Source organism: Lissotriton vulgaris, chromosome 1_1, assembly GCF_964263255.1.
Source record: "Lissotriton vulgaris chromosome 1_1, aLisVul1.2, whole genome shotgun sequence".
In the NCBI taxonomy this organism is placed as follows: Eukaryota; Metazoa; Chordata; class Amphibia; order Caudata; family Salamandridae; genus Lissotriton; species Lissotriton vulgaris.
In genome coordinates this window covers 419,008,181-419,033,626 of record NC_141685.1, presented here as the reverse complement: position 1 = coordinate 419,033,626, position 25,446 = coordinate 419,008,181, and the positions used below count along the sequence as shown (strand labels likewise).

General features: G+C 45.8%; 1 protein-coding gene across 3 annotated transcripts in view; it reads left to right on the top strand.

Moving 5' to 3' along the window:
- The window catches only part of FYB2 (FYN binding protein 2), a 494,151-nt gene that overhangs the window by 423,879 nt on the left and 44,826 nt on the right, over window positions 1-25,446 (top strand). For 2 of the 3 annotated variants that reach the window (XR_015307520.1, XR_015307527.1), the window contains exon 13: window positions 5,054-5,090. The exons of the other annotated variant lie outside the window; for it this stretch is intronic. The gene's annotated coding sequence lies outside the window, so the exon portion shown is untranslated. The remainder of the gene's footprint in view (window positions 1-5,053; window positions 5,091-25,446) is intronic. 3 annotated transcript variants of the gene reach the window in all.

Sequence of the window (25,446 nt, the reverse complement as noted above, 5' to 3'; positions counted from 1 at the left end):
TTCCCGAAATTCAAGATACTTCTAAAAGCCCTCTTCCTAGAGCGAGCTCGACCGTAAAGGGGAACCCAGAAAGGACTGAAGGAGGTTTCCATCGAAATCCCACCACCGGGAGTCATGCTCCGCTACTGTTGTCATTCTACCACTGAGTTGGTTGACTAAAGATGTTGTGTTTTTATTTTCTTCTCTGCTCTAATTTTCCGTTCAGTTCTTGTTTGCGCACAATTTGTACATGCTGTGAAGCGCTCTGATACCTACGGGTCCAGCTAGCGCTATACAAAACTTCAATAAATAAATAAATAAACTCCTCATCATAATGTGACCAGGATTAACCGCCGTACGTCACCTGCGACCTCCGCACCACATCCATGTATTTGAACAAAGCAATGGCCCTGTCCGGATACTTCTTGCAGTATACGCTAGCGTATATGAGAAATGCCGCCGACCAATTATAAATCGTCAGCGGCACTTTGGGGCATCTGGCCAACTCCTGCTCTTCCTCCTTGGACCCCTCCTTAGACATTAGCTCCCTGTGAAGGAGTTTCAACATGTCAACGTACTCCCCTTTCCATATTTTCTCCTTTGTCGCCAGCGAGAGGTGTGCCCCCAGGGGTTTTGTCACCCCCATATATGGGAGCTTCCGCACCGGCACCACGCAGCTCTCCTTCCCCCCCGGCGCCCTTCCCGTCCGCTTTCTCACTTCCCGCTGCTGCACTGCCCCCGCCGTCCGCCCCGGCGCTCGTCGAAGCTACCCCCTCCGCTGGCACCGCCCCATCCGTGCCCACCCCCGCATCTGTCACATATCGTCCTTTCACCAGCCGCACCAAGTCCTCCCCCGTGCCTCCATCCCCACCGACACCTGCGCGCTGCGCTTCTTGCCCAAACCACTCCCGGCTCTGTCCCCAACCTTACCTGGTGTCAAGGCTGGCGTCCGCACTGGATCCCGCCGCCTAACCAGTGGAGCTGAGGGGGCCGTCACTCTGGGCGCGTCCAGCCGCGGTCGTACCTGCAACATACTTCCAAAAGCATTATTGTCCCCCACCTCCCTAATCTCCCCCTCCTCCTCAGACTCTCCATCCCCATCCACGTGCAAACCCAGCTGCTCCTGGTCGTCCCCCGAAACTACCATTCGACTCAACCCCGACTCCTCCCTACACACCCTCGTCAACGCACCCAAATCCACACTCACTCTCCGTCCATCCGCAACACCTGACCCACAAGCTGTAGTGTCCATCTCGCCGCGCATTCCCCTACCCCCGGCGGCCGTCTCGACCCTTCGTGGTGGGGCAGGCAGGGGCCCATCGCCCCGCCGTCTCTCGTGCTCTCTGGCTGAGTCCCTAGGTGGAGCACGACCGCCAGTACAAGGCAGAGCCGGCCCATCCCCTCAGTGGACTGGTGCCGCAAGCTGGTCACCCGAGCTCCTCCCCCACTGCACCTGCTAAGGAAAAAACGTTGAGTCCAGCGTGCTGGGAAAAAACCGCCCCCCCAGACCCCCAACGTCTCCCCCCCCCCTCTCCCCAACCCCTCTGCGGCCCCCGTCCCCAACCCGTGGAGTGTCCCCCCCCTCTTCGCCGGCCGCTCCTGCCACCCCGGCCCCGCCAACCCCACCCCACCCCATCCCCCCATGCCGCCTGCCATGTCTCCCCCTCTCCCCCTAACCCATGCCCCCCCAACTTGGGTCCCCCCACATCCCCCGGCTCCACCCCGTGTCACCTTGACCCTCCAACCCCCATCCCCTCCCTGACCCCTCCCCGGCAGTTCCACCCCCCCTCCCCCACCATCCTCAGCTCCTCCCCCCACCCTCCCACCTCCCCTCCCCCACTTCCCCACCTCCACTCCCCCCCGAACCCCCGTCGGGGACGGCGCCCTGCTGGGGCCCACCATATCCCCCTCCCCGCCAGAAGACGATCCCCAGTCCAGCTCCAGGTCAGTCTCTGCACCCCCAGTCTTTGCACCCCGCCCCTCCCCCCCACCCCTCCTCTTCCCCCTCCAGGTCTGACTCCTCAATGAGCACTGGGGACTCCACCCCCCTGCCCCCCCTGTCCCCCTGGCTCTCCCCCTACAGGCTCCACTACCACCTGCTCATTATTATCACGTCTGCAGCCACAACTCTCTACTCCCTCCCGCCCACCCCCCAGCACCACCCGCAAACTCCAGGGCCCTCCGACCTCTCGCACCCCTCCTCCCTCCCGCCCTCTTCCTTCTCGCTCCAGTCAACTGCGCCGCCCGCCCGCGCTGCCCGCCCTCCCAAGCGCTCCCGCCCCTCCCACCATCACCGCGAGCCCTCCGCGGCCGAGACTGCGGGGGCTCACACGCAATAACTGCTGCCGCGACGCCGTCTACAGCGCGCCGCGGCGGCCTCACCTGGACCTCCGGCCTCAGAATGTCGAGCCGACCCGCGTCGCCCAGCAGCCGCAGAGCCTCCACGACCCTTGGATCCGTCAGCCTCGCCATTCCGACCAAGAAACGCAGCAAAGCCGCCAAGCACCACCGCCTACAGGTACCGCTCGCCAGACCCTTCACACCGCCACCAGCGACCCTGCCCAACGAGATACCCTGACTAGGCCTAAAAAACCACGAGACCAGGCCCCCCTCCGGCTGTTGTGTCACTGCCATCGAAATGGTGGTCAGTGACGCAAAATGGCCGGTAAAGTACTCCCCAGCCCAACCAGCCCAAGCCCCAGCCCAAAAAGAGCCCAACGCACCCGCCACCAGCCCAAGGAGCCCAACTAGCCATGGCCCCATGGTTGCCCTCCCCCCCCCCCCCCCTCCCTCCAGGCCCCAAATAACCCCGGGGGAGGCCTCCCGTTGGTCGCCCCTCCCCCCCCACCAAAACCCCATTCGCGTAATGAGTAGGGCACACCTTAGTGTGAACTCGACCTGAAGGTATCGGAGCACTTTAATGTGCACCAGTTGCGTTACAGATGGACATGAACACAATTTCGTGGGTGTGCTGAAAACCACACATCACTCCCAGATACGATAGTCCCAACACATCATAGGGTTTCCCATTATTTGTGTTTGATCTTCTTTGCAACATAATTATATATCTTAGTATTTTTCCAGTTCATATTGTATGTCCTATTCTAAGTAAATTGACCCTCACAATTAATTGAAACTTGAAGGTATGTTGATAAATAGGAATGATTTTCAGAACAATCTAATTTGTGAAGTAAAAAAAAAAAGATCAGTCTGTATTTTCCAATTATGATAAAATGATGCAAGGTTTGGCCACTAGTCTGAATGTGTTTTGAGAACTGGAGTTGGTACCTCAAAACAAGGGCAGCCTTGAACGACAGTGTTTGGGGTAGGTCCACCGAGGGTTTGCCGTGAACGCATGACACTACATTTCTGAGTGTCTTCCCATACCGGGAGTCGATGATACAAGACGCCTACCAGAATAGGGTTGACTGACCCTATTTACAGGTACTACTTAGACAACCACGAATAGTGTGGATCACACTGTTAGATTTGGTCCTGAAGAATTGCCGTCCACCCTGACACAAGGGCAAGAAACATGTTGACCACCATATAATGTGCAATGCAGTGTGACATTGAGGCAGGGGTGCGCTACATTCTCCTTTTTAATCAGGATAGGAGCAAGATTCATTAAAATGGTTTTGAGTGGACTCCTAATTCCTGATGTAATCTTCACATAGTCTAGTGACCCACTTCAAACACACATCTACACTTCTTTTTTAGGCCCCTCATACCCACTACACCAATACGGCATGGAATAAAATATCTGTCAGAGAGCCCCTCATAGGGTGCCCGTCGGGTATTGCAGCGCCTACCTGACGAGGAGCACGTCCTATGATGAAGCATGATACCTAGCTGGCTGGGTGTTTGAGGGCACTTATTTCCAAAGTAGAAATCTCCCCCCACCCCCTCCTTTTCTTCTCTACGTTTTGTGTACATTGTTTGACAGTTTAATCAACCTAGGAAACCCCCCCCCCCCTTACCTTGTTAGGAACTGCATACTCCTCATGTTTTGATTGCAGCCTTCAACGATTAACATCCTCCACTGGATAATTATCATCGACCAGCCAACTGCTTTTCTCTTCTCAGCAGCTAAATTGCAATATCTTCTTAAGAAGTATATGCAGTTATCTGTGCATCGCTGTTTATCCATATTATACTCTATGTTTGTGTTTTATGTATGAAAGTGGCTATTATGAACAGGGGCAGCCCAGGCACCCCTTGGAACCAGGGGCATAAAAACACATCAAGAACAATGGCTCCATGTAGAACAATAAGATTACAAAAGGATTGATCAATCTGTTTCATCATTGACCATGACAATGTGAACATAATACCTGATTATTTTATTGCCTATTGTTTGTACACACTGTTCCACGCTACTCAGTTGTCTTTCATGATGTGATCACGTCAACACAGAGCACGTTTTCATTTTTATATTACCAATACATGTTCTACCATCTATATTTTTAATATGGGTCCAGCTTTCTTCTTTCTACAATGGTATTTATGATTAATTCTGTTGGTTTGATTGATTAATGTAGCCTTAACTAATCTGATTGTTATACATGGAACTAATGTTCTTGGTGTGTTTGTGTACGAAAGTGACTTTAAGACGTCATAGTCCGTTATGAAAAACACCATATGTACATCCTACCCCATAGTTGAACCAGATATTCCTGCACACCGCTCTCTTTCGCTACCACTTGGTGAGAGATGCACACATTTGAACCGTGTATTCCATATAAAGGTGTGTAAAGCCTTTTAAGGTTTTGTTGGTGCTTTGCATGTATCACAGGTAAAGTAAGGTGGGACCAAGTAAAGAACTTACTGATTAAGAAAAATAAGGGACTCTTGAAATGTAACTTATATGGAAGAAACATACGCATTTTAGATGAAAAAAACTTTCAAATATCTAACTGAAAATCCTAATTTCAATTATTTTTGTTTTTTATGTTTCACTGGATACAGTGCAGGTACGTTTTAACAAGATAAATACATTCATGCATGCTGAAATGTTGAATATATTAACCTTACTTCAGTGCATTGTTAGACTCTGCTCATTTTTTTCCACTAGAGGGTGTGTATGACGATGTCCAAACGCAGGACCCGAGGTACTGCAGTTCTCGAGTGCCTAACCATAATCTATCAAATCATATTGGGAAAATCGGGAAAGTGGAAACCAAATTCTCAACTAGCGAATCTTGCTTTGCATTCTAACCGCATGCTGCTTTTTAGAGCATGATGATTTTAGAAAAAAATTGCTGGGATTATTTTTCTATTTAGAAATGTGTATATATTGTGCTATGTGTATATAGTTTGGCTTTTGGTTCAAATACACTTCTCACTAAAGTCAGTGAGATTCGAAGATGTGAGTCCAAGATTTCCCAACAGCTGACATCGTGTAAAAAGCCTGGTACGACGAGTGAAGAGATGGAGACCGTGTTATAGCATCACACATGTTCAATTAGGTGGTGTAGCCAATGTTGTTTGTATGCTCGAGACCAGAGTGTATGGGGAATGATGGACACATGGAAACATTTTGTGAGTTCCTAATTATGACTTTTTGACTCAGAATTAGGAAGTTGCAAAGTGCGATGTACCAATGTGCCTCATACACACTTAGCGATTCACAATTGACTTGCCTCATCAATATTCACGAGACAGGTCACAATTTGTGACCCATTGGGAATGGCCTCTAATCACAGGGATAGTGGCCTGCATGGGGACCACCATGTATGTGATTGCTTTTTAAATAAAGCAAGAAAAAACTTTTTTAAAAATGTTTTCCTTAAAGGAAAATGGGATGCATATAAAAAAGAAAAATTTATAGTTTCCTTTTCATTTTTTAAGAGCAGGCAGTGGTCCGTGAGACACAGCCTGCTCTTAAAAAATTTTGGTGCCCACATTCACAAAGTGGAAGGTGTCCCTAGGGGACTCCGTCCCGTTTGCAAATGAGTTACCACCTTCACGGAGTCAGTAAATTCTTAATGCTATGGGGCCGCATTCCGGTCTCAAAACATTTGTACATCCCCCTGAGACTCGCTGTTAGGAAGGGACGCCCTTGACATGCCCCATCCTGTTATTTTGCTTGCAAAATAGGCTTAGTACATGGCAAACAATTCTTTAGCGGTCTCAAATGGTGAGATTCTCCATTTGCGACCGCTAAAACGTGCTGTATGTGTGGCCCGAAATGTTTTGCCACCGGAGGCTGAAAGCCACTATTCAGCATACCGAGTGTGCTCTCTGCGTAATTTGTTGTATGTTAAGCAAACAAACAAGTAAGCATTGGCAAAGCAAATTGGTCATGCCTTTGGCACCTAGTGGCAATGCCTGTTGGCAATGCTGTACAGCAAGAGGAGGTAGCCAGTCAGCACCAGACCTATAGGTGAGTCAAGTAACTCCAGAAATAACACCAGTGCCATCTGTATTAGTGAAAGTAACAATATATATATATATATATATGTATATATTTTTATAGATCTTCATACTGTATTTCTGACATTTCTGTATTCTGCAAATATCAGGTATTCATACTAACCAATTTACACGTCTTCCCCTCCTTCTGGAAAAGGATACCCAGAGAAATACCTTCCCTTTCATCCTCCAGGACAAGGCTACATCCTCAACACTCTCATCCAATGAGAACTTTCTCTGCAAAAAAAATGTAAAAAATGCTCGATCATACTAGGAAAAGATAATTATAAAGAACATCACCTCTTCCACGCATGCTAGCAATGGTAAAATAAAATGATTCTCCCTCTCAGTGCTTCATGGATACAACACTGTGGCACAAGGGCCACTCATTTGACGAACAAACGAAGAGTTCTAAATTAGTAATTCCAAATCCGAGGTTGCAGACTTTAATAAACATGAGAGGTCATGCAAACCCTCCAACACAACTCCCACATACACCCAGTTAATATGAAAACAGCGTTTTATAGACTGTATCTGATAGATACCCACAGGGAGTTCTTTGTCCTGATGACTGTTGAATCATAGCAGGCATAGATGACATGCTACAGGCCAAGACCTGCAGTATCTCAGAGATCCAGGCTGAAAGGGACGTCTGTCAGTGTGGGCCCAGAGCTAATGACCGGTGCAAAAGGAAGTGCTACTTGGAACCCGACCTTGACCCAGCCTTTAGTTTGTCCCATACCTGAGCACAGCATGAAAGGTACCTCCGATGCTGCTTCTTCTGGGGAAACGCACCGCATAATGGATGTGCTATACGCACGCGTTGTGAAGGTTCCTGGTGGTCGATGGGATGAACTTTTAAATCTCAAGACCAAGGGCCTAGCCACCATGAGCCCTGTTAGCGTGTCACATACATGCTGTTACTTGGGCATACAGAGGCACCATTCCAATTAGTGGCCGAGAAGCTTGCTGGACTCTAACATTCCAAGCAGTAATCTGAATGGGAGGGATGTGCCACCTAAAACCCCTTCCTCCTGTAGGTATGCCCCAAATAAAGTATAGTAGCTATTGGAGCCATCCCAGTATTTAAAATGTTCTCTTCTAAAATGAGCTCCTCTTGAATAGAGTGTAGGTTTGCCAAATGCTGCATAAACACTAGTTATGCTTAGAAGTAAGGCATTGTAATCAGGTAATCAGGTAGATAAGTAGGGCCTGATTTAGAATTGGGTTGTATTGTGAAACCCTTTGATTTTTGGAAGAAGTACAACATTTGGGAGATAATACTCTGACCTAATTTCCTCCACCATGGACATACTATGGTGGAAAACACTTCAATTGTGGTTTCCTCTTTTCATATCAGTTACTGCTTGCATTTGCATATTTTATTTCAACAATTTTGTGATCGTGTGATGCTTTACTGTTTGTGCATCCTTTATAGTATTGTGATTCTTGTGGACCACAGGCAAAGTGACCTGTGGCCATTCTTTTTTACTTTTGACATCCGTTCGTGAAATGTACTATTTAGCGAGGCATCTCATTGGATAATGGGGTCAATAGATGTATCTGAGACACTCTAGTTCATTGTAGTATATTTTGTCTACATAAATATATGCTGAATGTCTTTCCCAACATTGCTTTCAGTACACTTGGACAGGATTGTCTATTGCTTAAACCATGTAAGCGGTTTTTTTCACAGGCATCATAAGCCAATTATATGATGTTGATCCAATGTTTTTCACGTGAGGTTCATATGATAATTTTGTATTGCACTGGTTTGTGACAAAACAACCACTTAGTAGAGCCAAAGTGGCTGTTCATAGCAGTTTGTGTGTAAACCAAGCTGAGTTGATGGAAATCGAAACCTCAGAGATCCGTGGCTACACATCTAAGTTTACAGGCCTGATGGGGTTCCAAGGATCCCAGTATCTTTGAGCAGGAAGGGGCAAAGCCTTGGTTTTGTGATCTGCTGGAAAAGGCCTCTTTGAAGAATCTTAAGGTTGTATCTTTTTTTTTTATATATTCCTGGATTTGGTTTTTTTCTCAGTTTAGGCACATAGCGCTCCATAAATGAGCTTCCACTCTGATCATCCTACTTCCATGAGACTTGCAGTAGAATCCAGTCTGTGTAATCAACTTAGTTGTATTAGACCTCTTATTACAAAAAACTGTACAAAACAGTTGAAGGAATACATTTACCCAGATAAACTTAACAGTACTGAACACACTACCCTTTGAGCAAATTCTATAAGCAGTCATGCACTTAATACCTATTGAGTTGCAAATGTATATTCATATGATCAATTCAATGTTATGGTTTACCAACCTTTTTAACGTTTTTTTTTAATACAGGTTTATAGCAGAGCATTACAAATATTTAAAATCCTCTGTCTTATGTACATTATCAACAACAAAATCATATCTTCTTCACCATTGGTTCTTATCCAAGCATCAAAGTTGTTTGGGTGACAGGTCTATTGACAGTTGCCTTGTACACTAGAATGTCTATTCCCCATATCTTACATCAATTGCCTCATTGTAACATTTCAAATCCCTCTATTCTGCCCACTTACCCCAGAGTTTGCCCCACTTCCCAGGGCATCCTCAGCTTTGATAGACCTTTTTCTCAGCTGCACAGCACCAATCAAGGTCCTTCTCCCATTCAATGACTTTAGGGGGTTATGCCCCCCACCCCAAGCCCTAGCTATATTCCCTTTTGCTATTATTGCTGCTATCATTACCCACAATTTAATATACTTTGGCCATGCGGTCTCCCTTGTAATGCATAATGTGTGCCATCAAGCATCTAGTGGGACCTGACCTTAATCCAGCATCTCTGCAGCAGTGTACAGCTCCAAAATACATGAAAAAGGCATCCACATCCCGCATCCCTTCATGCATATATTCGAGTCACACCTACACATTCGGTAAAGTCTTGTCCAAGTTATGTTGGATCTGTGTAAGATTCGGAGTTGTACGAGGTGGAACTGTGCCCTTATGGCCACTTCTCTGGGGCAGTGTATGGCTTTTGCCCAGTCATCATACTCCAGGACTTTCCCTTCCCATGCCTCTCGTGGGGTCCCCAGTGGGTCCAGGGTGTTATTCATGATCTTTTTATATATGAGGGAAGTAGCCTTTTCCACTATCGGTTCTAATAGCACTCTGTCTTCCAATGGTATATAGTCAAGTACTTGGTCGCCTAGTGTAATCTGTTTTAAGGCATGTTTTAATTGTATGTAATGGTGTCTGGCATTTGATAGTCCATGTGCATGTTCTGAAAGTCCACCACCGGTTGCCCTTTAGAGACATCCCCTAGGAACTCAATACCCAGTAGTGCCCATGTACAGAAGCCCCCTAATTAGCTCACCCCTCTCAGGAGGTTGCTCTTCCATAGGGGAGTACGTTCTGTTGATTTGTCTTCCCAGCCAAGGAATTTAGTTGCCTTCCTCCATATTCATGTGGTCGTTTATGTATGTTTCAGTAATCCGTTCACTATTTTCCTACAATACAGTGCTACCAGGCATCCTCTGTCCCATCAATTGGTGGTATTCTTAGTATGTTGGCTCCTCTCTCCCCACAAAGCCCTAGTCATTGAGCGTGACCAGTAACATTTAGGATATCCGGGACAGCAAAACCACCCTCATACACTCCCCGTTGTAATTTGTGGAGTGAAATCCTGGTGTTCCTACCATCCCACAGTAGTTGCCTCACTTTCGAGTCTATCCTGCAAAAGAACTCTATGGGTATCCTATAGGGGTGTTCTGAAGGATGTGAATTGGCGTGGTAGCACCATCTTTTTAAAGATGGCTGCACTTTACATTAGCGAGAGTGTAAAATGTCCATCTGTAATCTATGAAGTTGGCGGAACAAATTGCCATCTAAATATTAAGTCTCGGCTCGAGATCACAATGCCAAGATATTTAAATTTATCTCTAATTGATGGGGCATTCTCACTAGTCGGTATGGTCGAGCTATTCCTGGCCGATATAAATACAAGAGATTTATCCCAGTTTATCTGGTAACTGGAGTACCTGCCGAACAGCTGCACCATGCGGAGTATACAGTTGATCGTAGATTGGGGCGTTGTGGTTTTTTAAATATTTTTAAACAGTGTATTTTTATGCAATGGTTTTTAATAACTAAGTATATAATAACATTTTAATTGGAATACTAGACCTGGTTTCAGCTGGAAGCGTAGTTGGTGAATAACAAAGTTCTTTAGGACTGGACTGATATCTGCCTCAGCTTTGCAGAATGTGCCGAGAAGTTTAAACTCTGTTCTCTGTGACCTGGGAGCCACTGCAAAGCTTTCAGAGCCAGAGAAATATAGTCTGATCTTTTTTATATAGTTTATCAGTCTGGTAGAGCTTGGTTTTGCAGTCTCTGGAGTTTCAGAATGTGAGTGTTTATTGAGCTCCAGCATAAACAATGAAGCAGTCATCGAATCTCGATAAAACCAAGGCTGTGGTCAGTACAATGCATTGGGATAGCTGTTATTGCTATTGTTATTTTAATTTTGTAAGGCGCACAGCTACCCTAGGGTTTCCCAGCACCACCTAAAAAGCACACAAAGAAAAGAAAGAGAACTACATATTAAATAGCCAAGTTTTTATACCTCTCCGGAAGATCTCATAAGAAGATTCACTACGGAGACCTGCCAGGAGGGAGTTCCATAAAGAAGGACCCAGGTGGGAAAAAGAGCGATCGCCCATGCGCACTAGTCTCATCCTAGGAATAAAAAACTTTGACTGAGTAGCTGATCGAAGTGTGCAGGAAGAAACATAATGGTGAACAAGAGTCATCAAGTAGGGAGGAGCCTTACCAGATTTTATCTTAAACATAAGACTCATAGCCTTAAACTTAATGCGAACAGCAAAACACACAAGCTGATGGACGAAATGTTGCACAATGGCAGAACATTCACCCCCAGTCACAGATCTGGGTTTAATCCATCGTTATTTTGCTCACCAAGCCACCCCATTTCAGACATGGCCATATTCATATCAGTCTTGACCCTGTGCCTCATGGGAACAGTCCAGACCGAACTGCTAAGAAATGTCTTCCCTGGACCAGAATCAAGCATCCTAGGACCGGTTTCTGGCTATCAGCCTTCATCAGCCAGGATAGCTTGACTCCAGTGGCATAGTGAGCACTGGACCCACGTCTGGGCATACCCTTCCCAAATAGGGTGAACAGCAAAACACACAAGCTGATGGACGGAATGTTGCACAATGGCGGAACATTCACCCCCAGTCACAGATCTGGGTTTAATCCATCGTTATTTTGCTCACCAAGCCACCCCAGTTCAGACAGGGCCATATTCAAATCAGTCTTGACCCTGTGCCTCATGGGAACAGTCCAGACCGAACTGCGAAGCCATGTCTTCCCTGGACCGGAATCAAGCATCCTAGGACTGGTTTCTGGCTATCAGCCTTCATCAGCCAGGATAGCTTGACTCCAGTGGCGTAGTGAGCACGGGACCCACGTCTGGGCATACCCTTCCCATATAGGGTGAACAGCAAACCATACAAACTGATGGACGGAATGTTGCACAATGGCAGAAAATTCACCCCAGCCACAGATCTGGGTTTAATCCATCGCTATTTTGCTCACCAAGGCACCCCAGTACAGACATGGCCATATTCAAATCAGTCTTGACCATGTGCCTCATGGGAACAGTCCAGACCGAACTGCCAAGCCATGTCCTCCATGGACCGGAATCAAGCATCCTAGGACCGGTTTCTGGCTATCAGCCTTCACCAGCCAGGATAGCTTGATTCCAGTGGCATGGAGAGCATGGGACCCACGTCTGAGCATACCCGCCCACTCTGGGTGACAAATGCAAAAACAACAATTGATGAACAGAATGTTGCACAATGGCAAAACATTCACCCCCAGTCACAGAACTGGGTTTAATCTATCATTATTTTGCTCACCAAGCCACCCCAGTTCAGACATGGCCATATTCAAATCAGATAAAACTGGGTTTAATCTATCATTATTTTGCTCACCAAGCCACCCCAGTTCAGACATGGCCATATTCAAATCAGTCTTTACCCTGTGCCTCATGGGAACAGTCCCATCCCGAATTGCCAAGCCATGTCTTCTTTGGACCGGAATCAAGCATCCTAGGACCGGTTTCTGTCTATCAACCTTCATTAGCCAAGATAGCTTGACTCCAGTGGCGTAGTGAGCATGGGACCCACGTCTGGGCATACCCTTCCCACATGGGGTGAACAGCAAAACACACAAGCTGATGGACGGAATGTTGCACAATGGCAGAACATTCACCCCCAGTCACAGATCTGGGTTTAATCCATATTTATTTTGCTCACCAAGCAACCCCAGTTCAGACATGGCCATATTCAAATCATTGTGCAACATTCCATCCGGCAATTGTTGTTTTTGCATTTGTCACCTGGAGTTGGACGGGTATGCTCAGACGTGAGTCCCGTGCTCTCCATGCCACTGGAATCAAGCTATCCTGGCTGATGACGGCTGATAGCCAGAAACCGGTCCTAGGATGCTTGATTCCGGTCCAGGGAAGACATGGCTTGGCAGTTCGGGCTGGACTGTTCCCATGAGGCACAGGGTCAACACTGATTTGCATATGGCCATGTCTGAACTGGGATGGTGTGGTGAGCAAAATAACGATGGATTAAACCCAGATCTGTGACTGGGGGTGAATGTTTTGCCATTGTGCAACATTCCGTCCATCAATTGTTGTTTTTGCATTAAACTTAATGCGCATTCGATCCTGAGCCAAGTTCCTGAATTGAGCCTGAAATAGACGCGGTTTTGGGGATCTTACAAAGCAGCCGTGCTGTGACGTTCTGTACTAACTGCAGCTTACGTAACACTTCCTTAGAGGCACCCAAGTACAAGATGTTACTATAGTCCAGCCTTGATTTGATAAGCGCCTGGACACTGAACGTTGGGCGGAAGAAGGTAACATCCAGGATTTTGTTTTTTTAGCCATCTAAGGATAGTGAAGAAGGTAGAGGCTACTCTTGCTGCTTCATAGACAATTGATCATCGATTAGGACACCCAAATTTTGAACTTGGTATTTGGATTGAGGGACTGGACTCATTTCTGCGGTCCAATGTTGTGGACCCCACAAGTCTTTGTTATTGCCCACGATCAACAGTTCTGTTTTCTCTCCATTGAGTTTTAGCAGGTTGGTATGTATCCATTCCGCAATATTCCTTAAGCCAACCTGAAGTAAAGACGGTTTAAATGTGCCATCAGTAGAGAGGGAGAAGACAATCTGGGTGTCGGCAGCGTATAAAAAAAGAGACAACCCAGCTTCCTCTGCAATCAACGCGATAGGCCTCACATAGATGTTGAATAATTGAGGGCTAGGAATAGAGCCTTGAGGAACACCATATAATGACTTGTAAATCTCGGAGCACGCCATTTGCGAAAAAACATGAAACGTGCGATTCGTCAAGAAATCAGCAAGCCATTTGAGTGCTCTATCAGTCGCACCCAATGATTGTAAGGCCTGTAGTAGCCACGGTGTGCGAGACAGTGTCAAAAGCGGCACTTTGGTCTAAAAGTATAAGAGCCATAGTGCCGCCTGCATCTACTTGTTGGCGAATCATGTCTGTATCCCCAAGCCGAGCGGTTTCGGTTGAGAAACCCGGTCTGAAACCTGATTGGGAGCCGTGAAGAAAATTCCGGGAGTTCACAAAAGCAGTCAGTTGGAAGTTGACATTCTTTTCCAGACTCTTGGAGAACACAGGAAGAAGAGAGATGAACCTAAAATTGGATAGCTGAGTAGGGTTAGCCGAGCCCTTTTTTAATAGTGGGAAAACCATTGCATGCTTCCAAATAGATGGCACAATGGCCTCTTTAAGAGATGCATTGAGTAACTCCATAATCAATATCAAGGAAGATAGATCAAACTTCTGCAATACAGTGACCGGAATAGGGTCTCTAGGGGAGCCAGATTTAAGGCTTCCCAGAATCCGCCTAAAATAATTCATTTCTAGGGTGCCCAGAAATGAAGTTTGTCAGCACACTCAACAGACAAATCAGCCTGAATGAGCCCGACATTAGAATAAAGATGGAGATTCCCAGTTAACTGAGACGTATTATTCAGTATAAATTCCGGGAATGAGCCATAAACTTTTAAAATTTTACTGAAAAAAAATACAGCAAGCTCCTCACATTGTGAAGTACTTAAATCAGGGATAGCAGGAAGGCGTTTGGCACCAGACACATTTTTAACAAGTTTAAAAAGTTGCTTGGGATTATGCTGTGTTCTGGACACAGCTGCTCTCACATAGCTGTAGTAGTGGAAGAGTTATTCTGAGCAAAATAGGTGTGAGGTTGATGTTTTTAACCATTAATGTGTTTTGTTGATTAACAGTCTTGCTTCATCCATATGCTGAGGTACTTTAAAATGTGGGATGGGATTTTAGGTGAGTCAGTCAGAGCACAAGTTGAAGTAGTCAACATTTTAGAACTCTCGTCCCTTATCTCCAGCATCACATTGTCATAAAGTGCTGGAGGTTTTCACAGTGTAGATGTGACATGATAGGGTCATTAGTTGACACCTGGATGTTTAACTTCCTAGAGTATTTTGCCTAGTTTATGTTGGGACTTGGTTAATTTGGGCCACATCATTACGTTCTATTCATTTAGGGCCTCAAATGAAATTTTCAAATATCACTTGAATTCTGGATTTTTCTCCTCCTTCATTCAGCCCACTCCTTTTATGGCGGCTTTCATTGCTCTCAAGTTAGTTTCAACTTTTTACATTGAAGGTGGGGTATAATATCTATTCTTCTGGTGGTTTTAAGGTGAATAGATGCTATGCTAGCCCTGTGGTAAGAGCTGCATTTAAAAGTTTCAAGTAGACCTTTACAGGGGTGCATGCAAGGTTTTTTTTATTATCCTGAAAACATCGATGTGACTATAAGAACTATATCACTGGGATGTATTTTGTCATAAGTGTAGGAGAGTAGGGTCTTCTTCCAATGGTTACCCCCACTTTTTGCTGTGTTTCACTGGTTTTTCAACTTTAGTATGGCTGTGGCCCTGTTAATCAGGCCCACAGCCTGGCTGTTCTCTCTCTAAATTGATACCATATACTTTAGGTACATACCAGATTGGTTACTGGTTCACCCTTGTGAGCCCCTGTATATGGTACCTTAGGTACCCAGGGCATAGGTGCACCCTAGGCCTACTAGGGGCTGCAGCATGTTTTGTGCCACCCCTGGTTTGCCTTCCAAACTGACACCACAGGTTTGCAATTGCAGCCTGGGTAAGGTGGTGTAATCATCCCTTACTTAGATATAGTAAACATATATCTATCTATATATATATAGACACATATTAACCTATAAGTCACTCCAATGGCATGCCTCGACAATCCTGGAGGCAGAGTGCTTGGTTTTGTGTTAGAGGGTGCCCTAGCATGAGCTGAGCCCCTCTGCAGCTTTCAGAACCATCTCCTTATAGCTGTTCTATGATATAGACATACCTTATACTCTTAAGTGCATTATAATCCTCGCGGTTAATGCTAACTTTCATTTGGCTTTATCAAAACCTGTCGTGTAAGGTGTCAAACACTTTGAAATATTACCCTTCCCCCGCCAGTTCTGGTGGTGGGGGTAGCATTCCACCCTTCTAGAGGGAAAAGACATGTAGTTACTGGTAAACCCGGTTAAAGTCAAATAGAGCCCCAGCATCACAAAATGGATGCTGCTGCCACAGACACTAGTCTGCCCTCCTGCTGCTGAACGAAACTCTGGCAGGGGAGGCCTGGACAATAGGTTTCCTGTCCAGTGAGGTGCTAACACCTCCTCAGACAGGCTTTAGTGTATTGGGGCAGAGTGGGTTGCATTCAATGAATGCTTTCCAGACACTGCCTGGGGCACAAAAGGTGCTCCATGCATTTCCCAATTCAAACCGGTTGCTGGGGTGGTCAGCCCCAGGTCTTGTGCGAAACTGGACAAAGGGGAAGGGGTGTAACCACCCCCTCCCCAGGTCCTCCCTTAAGTGGGACCCAAGAGTTAGTCTAACCCCTAAACTTACTATAAGAATAGGAGCCCAGTCCCTGAGGCTTTAGATTACCCTGGACAAAACTCTGATACATAATTCCTGGACCTTCGACAATCCATTTCGACTGGAAGACGGAAGAAATCTCCCTTGTGATCAAGGAGTGACAACCCTGTCCAAACGGGCACCAACAGCATCTTTGCCGTTTTGCATTTTCAAGGCTCCCGCCGGATCCCGAAGAATCTGCGACACAGTACTCATTCTTCCAGACATCTCTGATGCTGACCTGCACTCCCAGCAAAGCTGAGACCTGTGGACATGGGACTTGAACTCCTGGACATCCTGCATCTTTGCAAAAACCCCTGCCCCGAGCACCTTTTGCACTGAAGCTCAGAGACCTACACTCCACAAGTGTCCTGTGGGCCCGCTATGTGCTTTTCTGCTTGAGGTCCCTTCGCGATTCCTAGTCCATCAGCTAGAGAGCCCCCACAATGGGCCATCTTTGATTTCTTGAGCTTTCCTGGTTGCTCTAGATGTGCTTTCACTCCTCTCCAAAGGAGGAGTCCCTCAGACCTTGCTGGTTTGCACCAAAGCCAATCTTGACATCTTGCATGGGTTGCCATTGCCAAGGCTTGTTGGATCTAATCTAGATTCCGACACTGAAGTCAACTAGATCCTTTGTGGAACAGTTTGAATCCAGCTCCTGGTTTTCTTCGACACCTCCTGGTCTCCGTGGCTGAAAAAACGAGCTTCACCTCTTTTACCTAAAAGCACTGACATCGGCTGGCATCTTCTCTTCGCCATCCTGGTCACTGGCTAGTGATCCAGACTCTGTCCCTTCTGCTTGCAGGTTCTTCAAATCTCCGATCCACCCTTGGATCCACCCGGACACTTTTCTTCTGGTCACCTGCAGCACTTATTCACAGCTCTCCTTTGGAATCGACGACAAAACCCGACACCAAGAGACATCTATGCACCCGGCTTCCCTGGGTGAGGTAACACGAGTACTCTGGTGCTCCCATGGGTCTTGACTCTCAAAGTTTCCTAGTCTAAAAGGGTTCCATCGTAGTTCACCTAGAAGTGCCCTTAATCTTTAAAATTGTAAATTGTTTGTTTTCCATGGAAAGTCAATTGTGATCCGCGGCTGTGTTTAGACACTGCACGCGTCCCCCGTGGGCCTCCTGCATCCTAACCTTTAGTGATTCTAGGTAGCCCCAGCTGTCCTACAGTCCCTAGGCCTGCTTTATAATTCTCACGTGGTTCTTATACCACTATTTTAGTATATGGTTTGTGAGGCCCCTAGGGCATAACGTATACTGTGCAACTTAACGTATGCTAATTAATTTCCTTGTATTTTACTTTTACCTCTGACCTCATAAAGAGTCCAGAGGGGTTGTTTTTAGAATAAATACATAAATATTTGATATATACCCTGTTTGTTGTTCTTTCATTTGATCATTCAAGAGATTATAATTGGTAAAACAATTTGCTTAACTCGCCTCCAAGTCTTAGCCTGAAGGCTGCTTTCCACAGCTACCACTAGGATAGCTTTCTATAAGGTCCACTTTATGACCTACCATCAATAAGGGTTGTTTGGACTGGTGCAAGGTGCCCACTAGAATAGTGGACATCATATACCAGGCCAACTTCTCACAATAAGGACTTTTTCCTACGAGGATGTTTGCCTTATACACCTTAAGTGCAGTAACAGTTCTGTTGAATATCTAATATTGGGGGACAATAAAGTTTGACTGGACCACTTTACTTTCGAGATCATGATATTTATAGTTTTAAGATATATTTGAACTCCATTTCAGGATCGAAGAAGCCGGTTGTTCCCACAAAACGTGTTGGTTGTTAATATTTTATCTACTTGTTGACTATAAATATGTCCATGTTGGACCTGACACCTTTGGATGGTAGTCACCGCAAACGCCTCGTCTCCACCCTTCCTGTTTTGCTGAATTTGTTTTTGTTAGCTGTAGGACTCTGTGAACTTCACCAATGCTGACCAGTGCTAAAGAGCATGGGTGCACCACTTAAAACATAGTACAGTTGGCCGCCATCTAATAGGTACATTTAATTTACTTTTAAGTCCTTAGTAAATGGTAATCCAAATACTCTAGGCCTGTGATTTAAATGTCACTAGTGGACATGCAGAATTCATTGTGTCACTCGCCAAAATAGCCCTTAAAACATTTCTCAGGCCGCCCCTATGGCTTGTAGTGTAGTTTAAAACTGGCAATTCGAAATGCCAATATAAGTCTTTTGCCAGGCCTAAACTTTGCTTTTTAATATATATAGGTCACTCCTGTGGTGGGCCCTGAAGGATCACAGGGGGCAGCGGGCAGCGGGCATTGTGTTTAAAATGTAGGACAAGTTGGATTTAAGTTTTACATATCCTGGTAGTGAAGTTGTTTTTCACTTTTGCAAGGCATATATCTCCCAAAGGGTAAACATGGGTTACCTTATTGGACTTAACAAGTGATAACAAAAGTCTTAACTTAGGCTTGGAAGCAGATTGGAGCAACAGTTCTCCTGTCCAGCTTGCCCACAGTCCACTACCCTCTGCTGCCTGTCTACCTGCTGCCATCTGTTTGTGCCTTATCTGCTCATTTCTTGCCCCATTTGCCTTTTCTGCTCATTTTTCTGCCCTCTATTTTGCCTTTTCTGCTTACTTTTCTGCCCTCAGTTTTGCCTTTTATGCTAGTTTTTTATGCCCTCTGTTTTATTTCTGCTCAGTAGTTTTTCTGCTCTCTGTTTGTGCCTTCTCTGCTAGTTTCGTGCTCTGTTTTGCTCATTTTTTAGACCTCCATTTTGCCTTTTTCTGTTAATTTCTTCCCTCTTCCTGCCATTTCCCTACTCTCGCCACCCGGCCCATGACCTATTTAATGGTGGCCGTATGGTGACCCCATTGAGCAAGTCCTCATGCCAGCTGCCCCCTGCAACAATTCTCCTGTGCAGCTTGCCCTCAGTCCACTATCCTTTGCTCCTGTATATGTGCTGCCCTCTGTTTGTGCCTCCAATGCTCTTTTTCTAACCTCTGTTTTGCCTTTTCTTTCCTCGGTTTTGCATTTTCTGCTAATTTTTCTGCCCTCTATTTTGCTTTTTCTGCTGGGTTTTGCCTTCTCCGCTCATTTTTCTGCCCTCTGTTTTGCCTTTTCTGCTTGGTTTTCTGCCCTTTGTTTTGTCATGTTCTGCTTGTTCTTCCCTCTTCCCACTGTTTCCTCAGGGTCTGGCTTTCAGACTGAGACCTCGTACCCCAGCACCCAGATAACCCTGGGGTGACAGTGCCGTGCTCTATAAATGCTGATTGATTGACAGAAATATGTTTGCACTCAAGTGAACTGCTATCTAAAACCCTCTTTAATAGTTAAGTGGTACTTGGGTCACAAATCTGAAAATTTCACATTAAAAAAATGCTATCTTCTTGTCTTAACCATGTGTGCCATCTGTGAGTATCCTCGGCCACATAAATGGGATTAGCTTAGCTGTCCGTGTTTGTGTAGTCCTTCCAGACAGAGAGACAAAGGGGGAATAGAGTTTGCTGCCTCTAGCACACACAAAGAAACTTGCCATTAGTCTATATTCGCCCTAGACTACTTAGAGCCTTGACAGGTGAAGAGAAGAACTTTCCAGAACCAGAGGTGGGGCTTCTACAGGGCATCCCCTCACATCAAAGGCTGGCACCAGGCATAAATATTGGATGTCATGAACCACTTCTGAACCTGTGCAAGAGTCAGAAGAATAACTGCACTGCTGTGTTGCTGCAGAAAGGATTACCCTGCTGCCTGAGGAAGGAAGCAGACCAGAGTGACTCAAAGGGATAAGCTGGCAGCCTCCTGGGTTAGCTACAGTAATACATAAAGCTCCAGAGATCTGTCTTGCATCTGGCAAGCCCCAACTGGACCTGCCTGTTCCTAGCTGCTGGCTTCTGCTGGAGTGAGGCCTGATCCGCAAGATGTACCCAAAAGGCCCTGGCATCAGAGTGTGCTCCTCCTTTACCAACTGAGTTTTATCTTGGAACTGACCCAGCGCAAAACAACTTGATGCAGGACCTTGCAGCACAGGACCTTGCAGCTCCTGATCTGTGGCCCCATCGGAACTGAGGCAATGCAGCGCATATCAAGGCAGGACCTCTCACTGCAGCACTTCACAGCTCTTGACAGGCTGCCTCATCGGAACCGAAGCAATGTAACTAGACACAGCATCTCAGAGCTCCCAATCGGTAGCCCCATCGGAACCATCTCAACTCCACGCAGGACCTTGCATCTCAACCCAAGTATTTTATTTTTATTTACTCATTTTTTATTGATTTATTGAGTTTTATATAGAGCAGGCTAGACCCGGAGGTATCAGAGCGCTTTACATGAGGTTACACATTTTTTTTAAAGTTACATCCATTGCAGGTTACACATTATTACAAACGTTACATCCGTTACAAGTTACATCTGTTGGTTAATGGCATGTAGAATGGAAGGGGGGCGATTTAAAAGGGTAACGAGGAGGGAGATACGGCGGAGAGGGAAAGGAAAGTCTGTCCAATGTCCAGCTGGGTAGGTGAGGGCCGAGGGGGAAAGCCACAGCCCATCTCCTCAATAGCTAACAAGATGGCTCCACTGGGCATCAGTCAGAATGCTAGGTCTCCACTGCAGGTGGTTAGAGTCACAGATTCAGTGTCATGATGGGTGAGCCAGATAAGGGTGGAGGGTGGGGTAAATGCGCAGGGTCTGGTATATGTCCACTCCAGGTGGTGTCATATTCATATCCACTGTACGGCATGGCCATTGCCCAGCGGTACTCATCTCACCTGCAACTGGAAACTCACCCTTTGGGGTATGCCTCATCAATTCGTTGGGGTTGAATTAATACTGCACCAGGAGCCATCATTATGGTCAGGCAGGCTAGGGCGCTCTCTACAGCCTTTTCTGCAATGAAAGTCAGCTTCCAGAGGGGTAAACCAGGGGCACTATCCAGTGGGCCCAACTGGATCCTGTACCTGGCTTAAACGTGAGACTTTGTCCTCGTCCGGCACGGCCATATAACCACAGTTGGAGCTTTGCGCTTGTTGATTCTACTTTTTCCTAAGATTTTGATATTCGATCGCTCCAGTTCTACTGATTGGATTTTGTGTTGTTCTGATATCTTTTTTTTAATTGAATCTGTTTTTATAGATTGGTGCGAGATTTTTCTTCTATTTTCACTTTATTACTGTTTGTGTGCTGCATAAATAATGTACACTTTGCCTCTAAGTTACACCTTACTGTTGTTGTGCCAAGCTTCCACAGGTTTAAACAAGACTTAATTTTAGTGACTGTTACAAATGGGGGTCTCTAGTTGTCAATGGTATGCACCCTGTCTGATTACGGAACCTTCCTTCTAGTCAGGGTAAGGGGATTAAACTCCACGATAATCGCTGTTCACCCCCCTTGGTAGCTTGGCATGAACAGCCAGTCCTAACTCAGAGGAAATGTGTAAAGTATGTGTACATACCACACACAGTGAAAACACCACAAATGAACACCACACCAGTTTAGAAAAGTAAAGTATCTTTGTCTAAACCAAACAAGACCAAAACGAAATTAATCTAGCATACACTACGTGTTAGCAATTCTGTCCATAGAACTCTATGGATGCAGTGATTTTACACAATGTTACCTTTAGATGCTTCAAAATCCACATATTAACAGCCACAGAGGACGGACGCATCAGAAAACATAGTGATGTGTGGGTTTTGAGTCCCTGGGGAGGTGATGCATCTGTTCTGCTGCACGCAGGAAAACTGCTGTGTCGAATCCGGACTGTAAGGGGAAGCATTGCATCAAATTCCCAGATGGTTCTGGTCTGCGGGTGATGTGTTAGAAAATGTGGAAGTCTGGATGTACTGAAGGTCAATGCGGCGGTGGCAAAACAGGCGGTGCATTGATTTCTTCAGCCGCAAATCAATGATGCAGTGATTCTTTCAGTCGCACAGCACAGCCTACGTCAGAGCCGTATGATGGTTTCGAACCTATGGCGTGCTGAACTCTGGTTGCGGCGGTTTCTTTGGCTGCGGGAAGGTGCTGCGTCGATTTCTTAGGCCACATTGCGGCTGTTCCTGGAAACTTTTCCTGCATGGCGGTGCTGCGTTGGGAAAACAGGCGTTGGAAGGGTGATGAAGCAATTTTGATAGTTTCAAGCAGCACAACAACCTCTAAGGGCCCGAACTGGAATTGGCACCACGAGGCAGGTCAAAACTCCCAGCAGTGGAATTCATTGATGCTGCAGATGAAGTCTTTGATGGTCCTGAAACTTCCGGTCCTTTTCCTCACCAAAGCAGAAGCAGCAACTGCAGGCCAACCCGGCAAAGCAACACACAGCAAAGGGGCAGTACTCCTCCTTATAAGCTCTTCTCATTGGCAAAGTCTCCTCTTGATCTAGAAGTGTTTTAAAAGTCTGGGGTTTTAGGTCCAATACGTACACCCCTTTTAGCCTTTGAAGAAAGGCATACTTCAAAGAAAAGTCTTTGTTGTTTACAAGTTCCTACCTTGCTCTACCTTGGCTCCAGACACACTCCAGGGGTGTGGAGACAGCATTGTGAAAGTACAGGCCCAGCCCTATTTAGGTGTCAGTGAGAAGTTCTCCCACAACTCTAGCTCAGGAGGACCCATGAGTCTTGTAATGGTCCATCAGGCTGTGCAGAACACATCTTAGCACCCTTTGTGTGACTGTCTAGAGTGAATGCACAAACCCACTCCTGTTGGTTTAAACCACAAGTTGATTCCACAGGCAAGCAGAGGCACAGGATGGTTAAGCAAGAAAAGTCCCACTTTCTAAAAGTGGCATTTTCAAACTCACAATTTAAAACCAACTTCACTAAAATATGTATTTTTAAATTCTGAACTCTGGGAGCCCACATTTCCCAATTGAAAGTTGCGCTTTTAAATGTTACATGGCAGCTCCAATGATAACCGACAGGCCTTACAATAGTCAAAAAACGAAATTATTTTTTTATTTGAGGAGTTTTATATAGCGCTGGCTGGACCCGAGGGTATTGAAGCGCTTTACAGCAGTTTTTATTCGCAAGAGTCATATAATAGAGCCTGTAATCTTGTTATACATATTGGTTCGGAAGTCCAAGTGTGCTGTGCAGTATTGAGGTAGTCCGTGAGTCCTGAGATTAGTCTTGATTAGTGCACGTTGTCTTGGGTTGGACCACAGCAATTTTTCGCAAGAGTCATAAAGTAGAGCAGCGAAATACCTATAGGTTCGGAGGTCCAAGAGTACTTTGCAGTATAGAGGTAGTATGTGAGTCCTGAGGTAACATCTATTGGTGCACTTTCTCTTGGGGTGAACCTTTAAGGGTGAGGCAGAGGAACTGGAGGAGGTTAGAGAGCAGAGTTATAGATATAGGATAGGGAAGTCCTAGTTTGCTGTGCGGTATTGAGGTAGTATGTGTGACCTGCAATAACCTCGATTAGTGCACTTTGTCTTGGGATGAACTCTTGGGGTGGGGAGGTTCAGGAGATGGTCAGGGAGCAGGTAGAAGGTAGATCTCTGTGATGATAAAATCTGAAGAAGCAACGTCGAGTAGAGGTTTAAGTTGGGGCGGCGAAGGAAGAGGACTTTTATGTGTTTTTTTTAATTTTGTGAAGGACACTATAGTTCTGTTATCTGCTGGAATTGAGTTCCAGATTTTTGGCGTGTTTCCCCCGAAGGATCGTGCAGCATTTTTTTGTTGGCTTTTTTTTGTAGGGATGAGAAATAGGGTATTGGAGCTCCTGAGGTTTCTAGTCTGACCAGCCCTCCTGAGTTTCGCAGCCAGGTAGTCAGGTTTGCCTGTATGTAGGTCTTTGTGCCTGAGCCAGGCAGTTCTGAAGCTGGCACATAGTTCGACTGGGAGCCACTTTAGTTCTCTGAGTGCTGGTGAAATGTGATCGTATTTCTTCATTCCAGTGACCATTTTGTCTGTTGCATTAAGTGTAGTTTTGAGGGGAGCTAGGTGGGGTTTTGTTGTACTAGTGAGGATTGCATTCCCATAGTCAAGTCTGGATAGTACTACTGCTTGGGTGGCTTGTTTGAGAACTTTGGTTGGGATGAATGGTTCAATTTTGTTGAATAGCTTCAGATTGAGGAAGGCACTCTTGGCGGAGTTTTTGATGTGTCGAGTTTTGGGTCTAGGGTGATTCCTAATGATTTTACTGAGTTTGCCAGAGTGAGATTCCCATTGAGAGCATCCACTCCATTTAGCCATCAGTCGTCCTCATGGGGAAATGGGCTGTATTTCACTATCAGGACGTGTACAACACACCAGTATGTGTCCTACCTTTCAAATACACTGTACCCTGCCCATACAAAAAAGGGAAGATTAGGGCCTGGGAAGTAGGTGCACTTGCCAGGTCGACATGGCAGTTTAAAACTGCAATCACAGACACTGCAGAGCTAGGCCTCAGACATGTTTTCAGGGCTACTCTTGATAGTGGCACAACCAGTGTTTCAGGCCCACTAGAAGAATATGATTTACAGGCCCTGGGCACACACTGTGCACTTTATTAGGGTCTTACCAGTAAATCAATGCCAATAATGGATAAGCCAATCACATATACAGTTTACATAGACCGCATATGCACTTTATCATGGTTTTGCAGTAGTAAAGTGCCCAGAGTCCTAAAGCCAACAAAAAGAGGATCAGAAAAATAGGGGACAGAGGGCAAAATGTCTGGAGATAAACCTGCCAAAAAGTGCCATGGCCAACAGTGACCTTTGTGGTTCACCATGATGAGGATTGTGGCTGTTGCTCGAATAGGGTTTTCACCCCCCTGAACCATAAACCATAATTTCTCACAGTTGCTATACCATATAGAAGAAATATGTAGTGTTTTAATTGACTGTTGGACAATATGTATATCCAGAAGTTCAAACTAAGAAGTCTGGATGATATGGAACTGGATGCATTCAGTTTAGAGTTTTAAACACCTGGAGTCTTGTTAAATGGACTTTCATGTAATGTTTTTATGTGCAATGACATTTACTATTAATATATTGTGGCATGGACTATCGTGTGTTAC